A 6,163-nucleotide genomic window follows, 5' to 3' on the forward strand; every position below is an offset into this window, starting at 1 on the left:
TAAAAAGTTAAGGAAAAACACCTACAAGTGTGTGAGTGTACTCCAAGGAAGATATGCTTATGCGCACAATATCAAAAGAGAAAAATATGATATTAATAAAAAAATAATAACTTGTATTAAATTCATTTAAAAAAAGACAGCAGAATATTGCTTCTTGCTGCACCCACGCACAAATTTAAAAACACTACACCTGGGTAGTAATGATTAGGTATAAATTCTAAAACACTTTATATAATAGTTATCCTGGAAAGTTATAACAAGGAAGCGAGTAGGTTTTATGAACTAGTTTTACTAGTATTCCACTCAATTGCAATGCAATTAGCTGCCTATTCATAAAGGCTTATGTTAAATATGCTTTGATTTATAGGGAATACTAATGTTCTCGGCACACGCCAAATGTTGTGGGCACCAACACCCAATACCCTCCCCTTGAACAAATTTGTCCAGGCAACTTTTATATTACAATTCTAGTGTTCACATGAATCTAAATTATTTGGATATACCACAACAGGTGAACAAATTAAAATGACAACTAAGTCCCCACCATTTGAAAAAGCAGGCTGGCTTGAGGGAGCTGAGATTGGGAGTTTTGAATACTTACCCCCCATCCAGTTCTCTGCTGTACTTCCTTGTTTTAAACAACTCTCCATTTTACATCTATTATAAAAATTGCTGTATTGTCTTAGTCCTTAGTAAAAAAGTAAATTTCAGGAGCTCTACTGGAGCTAGCTGAACAAAGAGGCATATAACTACAGCTCAGCCACCAACCCCCAGCTAACTCTCAGTATGAGCATTGCTGATCCTGAGCATACTTTTTAACAAAGGATGCAAAGAGAACTAAGCAAATTTGATAATAGAAGTACATTAAACAGTTGTCTAAAACGACATGCTTTATGTAAATCATGATAGTTTAACTGTTATAAGTTTTGCACACAGAATTAGAGGGTGTAAATTTCAGTGGCCGATGTCTCTGCAGCCCATGATTAAATTACTTAGGCAGTCCGCCGGCAAGTTGAAATAACTGCAGCCGTGCTAAGGGGCAGGGGAACCAGCACATATTCCTACACTTTCATATAATATAAAGAATGCTATTTCGTCCCTCGTGTACTAAAAATACTTTCACACGCAGCCAGTGATGTCAGGTGCTCTTATATCAAGCTGGGGACTGCAGTAAAACATCTAGCTACGTATATTATGTATGTATGAAAACCTGCTATCAAGAGTGCAAAAGCAGGAAACTTCATTCTCAATCTCATACTTTAGCTGCAAAATATTTAATACCTGCCAATGGCTCAATTTATGTATACATTATTCTTTATTAAAATATTGTATTTTGATTTCTGACTACATTTTAACTTTGTCTTTAAGTAAAATCTGTTTCAATTGAAATTTAAACTAATACTACAGTATTGATTTAGACAACTACCTGCTTTACTGAAGGAGGACGACATGCTTCTGTGTGTATGACTACTGTCATCTAGCTGCTGATGGGTGGCTTTTTTAAATAGATTATTAGATGTGTTCAGCTAGGTCCCAGTAGGTTCTGTGGAGCTGACTTTATCTATGTGTTTAACACATTTGAAGTGCACATTAGAGCATTTCCTTTTTGCATTTTTGTAAAATGTGAAAAGACAAGGGCAACAGTTTTGAGACCACAACAAAAAAACAGAATTTATGCTTACCTGATAAATTTATTTCTCTTGTAGTGTATTCAGTCCACGGGTCATCCATTACTTATGGGATTATATCTCCTTCCCAACAGGAAGTTGCAAGAGGATCACCCAAGCAGAGCTGCCATATAGCTCCTCCCCTCACACGTCATATCCAGTCATTCGACCGAAACAAGACAAGAAAGGAGAAACCATAGGGTGCAGTGGTGACTGTAGTTTAAATAAAAAATTTAGATCTGCCTTAAAAGACAGGGCGGGCCGTGGACTGAATACACTACAAGAGAAATAAATTTATCAGGTAAGCATAAATTCTGTTTTCTCTTGTTAAGTGTATTCAGTCCACGGGTCATCCATTACTTATGGGATACCAATACGAAAGCTAAAGTACACGGATGATGGGAGGGACAAGGCAGGAACTTTAAACGGAAGGAACCACTGCCTGTAGAACCTTTCTCCCAAAAACAGCTTCCGAAGAAGCAAAAGTGTCAAATTTGTAAAATTTTGAAAAAGTGTGAAGTGAAGACCAAGTTGCAGCCTTGCAAATCTGTTCAACAGAGGCCTCATTTTTAAAGGCCCAGGTGGACGCCACTGCTCTAGTGGAATGAGCTGTAACTCTTCCAGGAGGCTGCTGTCCAGCAGTCTCATAGGCTAAGCGTATTATGCTACGAAGCCAAAAGGAGAGAGAGGTAGCCGAAGCTTTTTGACCTCTCCTCTGTCCAGAGTAAACGACAAACAGGGAAGAAGTTCGACGAAAATCTTTAGTTGCCTGCAAATAGAACTTCAGGGCACGGACTACGTCCAGATTATGTAAGAGTCGTTCCTTCTTTGAAGAAGGGTTAGGACACAGTGATGGAACAACAATCTCTTGATTGATATTCCTGTTAGAAACTACCTTAGGTAAGAACCCAGGTTTAGTACGCAGAACTACCTTGTCTGAATGGAAAATCAGATAAGGAGAATCACAATGTAAGGCAGATAACTCAGAGACTCTTCGAGCCGAGGAAATAGCCATCAAAAACAGAACTTTCCAAGATAACAGCTTAATATCAATGGAATGAAGGGGTTCAAACGGAACACCTTGAAGAACTTTAAGAACTAAGTTTAAACTCCACGGCGGAGCAACAATCTTAAACACAGGCCTAATCCTAGCCAAAGCCTGACAAAAGGCCTGAACGTCTGGAACTTCTGCCAGACGTTTGTGTAGAAGAATAGACAGAGCAGAAATCTGTCCCTTTAACGAACTAGCAGATAAGCCCTTTTCTAAACCCTCTTGTAGAAAAGACAATATCCTAGGAATCCTAACCTTACTCCATGAGTAACTATTGGATTCGCACCAGTATAAATATTTACGCCATATCTTATGGTAAATTTTTCTGGTAACAGGTTTCCGAGCCTGTTTTAAGGTATCAATAACCGACTGCGAGAAGCCACGCTTTGATAGAATCAAGCGTTCAATCTCCATGCAGTCAGTCTCAGAGAAACTAGATTTGGATGATTGAAAGGACCCTGAATTAGAAGGTCCTGCCTCAGAGGCAGAGACCATGGTGGACAGGACGACATGTCCACTAGGTCTGCATACCAGGTCCTGCGTGGCCATGCAGGCGCTATCAGAATCACTGATGCCCTTTCCTGTTTGATCCTGGCAATCAGTCGAGGAAGCATCGGGAATGGTGGAAACACACAAGCCATGTTGAAGACCCAAGGGGCTGTCAGAGCATCTATCAGCACCGCTCCCGGGTCCCTGGACCTGGATCCGTAACCAGGAAGCTTGGTGTTCTGGCGAGACGCCATGAGATCCAGTTCTGGTTTGCCCCAACGATGGACCAGTTGAGTAAACACCTCCGGATGGACTTCCCACTCCCCCGGGTGAAAAGTCTGACGACTTAGAAAATCCGCCTCCCAGTTCTCTACGCCTGGGATCTGGATCGCTGACAGGTGGCAAGTGTGAGACTCTGCCCAGCGAATTATCTTTGAGACTTCTAACATCGCTAGGGAACTCCTGGTTCCTCCTTGATGGTTGATGTAAGCCACAGTCGTGATGTTGTCCGACTGGAATCTGATGAACCTCAGTGTTGCTAACTGAGGCCAAGCTAGAAGAGCATTGAATATTGCTCTTAACTCCAGAATATTTATTGGGAGGAGTTTCTCCTCCTGAGTCCACGATCCCTGAGCCTTCAGGGAGTTCCAGACTGTGCCCCAACCTAGAAGGCTGGCATCTGTTGTTACAATCGTCCAATCTGGCCTGCGAAAGGTCATACCCTTGGACAGATGGATACGAGAAAGCCACCAGAGAAGAGAAACTCTGGTCTCTTGATCCAGATTTAGTAGGGGGGACAAATCTGAGTAATCCCCATTCCACTGACTTAGCATGCATAATTGCAGCGGTCTGAGATGCAGGCGCGCAAATGGCACTATGTCCATTGCCGCTACCATTAAGCCGATTACTTCCATGCACTGAGCCACTGACGGGCGTGGAATGGAATGAAGGACACTGCAAGCATTTAGAAGTTTTGATAACCTGGACTCCGTCAGGTAAATTTTCATCTCTACAGAATCTATAAGAGTCCCTAGGAAGGAGACTCTTGTGAGTGGTGATAGAGAAGTCTTTTCCACGTTCACCTTCCACCCATGCGAACTCAGAAATGCCAGAACTATCTCTGTATGGCCCTTTGAAAGCTTGATGCCTGTATCAGGATGTTGTCTAGATACGGAGCCACCGCTATGCCTCGCGGTCTTAGTACCGCCAGAAGTGAGCCCAGAACCTTTGTAAAGATTCTCGGGGCCGTAGCCAACCCGAAGGGAAGAGCTACAAACTGGTAATGCCTGTCTAGAAAGGCAAATCTTAGGTACCGATAATGATCCTTGTGAATCGGTATATGAAGGTAGGCATCCTTTAAGTCTACCGTGGTCATGTATTGACCCTCTTGGATCATGGGTAGGATGGTTCGAATAGTTTCCATTTTGAATGATGGAACTCTTAGGAATTTGTTTAAGATCTTTAGGTCCAAGATTGGTCTGAAGGTTCCCTCTTTCTTGGGAACCACAAACAGATTCGAGTAAAACCCTTGCCCTTGTTCCGTCCGCGGAACTGGGTGGATCACCCCCAATACTAAGAGGTCTTGCACACAACGTAGAAATGCCTCTTTCTTTATTTGGTTTGCTGATAACCTTGAAAGATGAAATCTCCCTTGTGGAGGAGATGCTTTGAAGTCCAGAAGATATCCCTGAGATATGATCTCTAACGCCCAGGGATCCTGGACATCTCTTGCCCAAGCCTGGGCGAAGAGAGATAGTCTGCCCCCCACTAGATCCGTTTCCGGATAGGGGGCCCTCTCTTCATGCTGTCTTAGGGGCAGAAGAAGGCTTTCTGGCCTGCTTGTCCTTGTTCCAGGACTGGTTAGTTTTCCAGCCCTGTCTGTAACGAGCAACAGGTCCTTCCTGTTTTGGAGCGGAGGAAGTTGATGCTGCTCCTGCCTTGAAATTACGAAAGGCACGAAAATTAGACTGTTTGGCCTTTGACTTGGCCCTGTCCTGAGGAAGAGTATGACCCTTACCCCCAGTAATGTCAGCAATAATTTCTTTCAAGCCGGGCCCGAATAAGGTCTGCCCTTTGAAAGGAATATTAAGCAATTTAGACTTAGAAGTCACGTCAGCTGACCAGGATTTAAGCCATAGCGCTCTGTGCGCCTGGATGGCGAATCCGGAGTTCTTAGCCGTTAGTTTGGTTAAATGTACAACGGCATCAGAAACAAATGCATTAGCTAGCTTAAGTGCTTTAAGCTTGGCCATAATCTCATCCAATGGAGCTGTGCGAATGGCCTCTTCCAGAGACTCAAACCAGAATGCCGCAGCCGCAGTGACAGGCGCAATGCATGCAAGGGGCTGTAAGATAAAACCTTGTTGAACAAACATTTTCTTAAGGTAACCTTCTAATTTTTTATCCATTGGATCCGAAAAAGCACAACTATCCTCCACCGGGATAGTGGTACGCTTAGCTAAAGTAGAAACTGCTTCCTCCACCTTAGGGACCATCTGCCATAAGTCTCATGTGGTGGCGTCTATCGGGAACATTTTTCTAAACATCGGAGGTGGGGAAAAAGGCACACCGGATCTATCCCACTCCTTGCTAATAATTTCTATAAGCCTTTTAGGTATAGGAAAAACGTCAGTACACACCAGTACCGCAAAGTATCTATCCAACCTACATACTTTCTCTGGAATTGCAACCGTGTTACAATCATTCAGAGCCGCTAATACCTCCCCTAGCAATACGCGGAGGTTCTCAAGCTTAAATTTAAAATTAGAAATCTCTGAATCCAGTCTCCCTGGATCAGATCCGTCACCCACAGAATGAAGCTCTCCGTCCTCATGTTCTGCAAATTGTGACGCAGTATCAGACATGGCTCTCACATAATCAGCGCGCTCTGTCCTCAACCCAGAGCTATCGCGCTTGCCTCTTAATTCAGGCAATTTAGATAATACCTCTGTCATAA

The sequence above is a fragment of the Bombina bombina genome, chromosome 3, assembly GCF_027579735.1.
Source record: "Bombina bombina isolate aBomBom1 chromosome 3, aBomBom1.pri, whole genome shotgun sequence".
Classification (NCBI taxonomy): domain Eukaryota; kingdom Metazoa; phylum Chordata; class Amphibia; order Anura; family Bombinatoridae; genus Bombina; species Bombina bombina.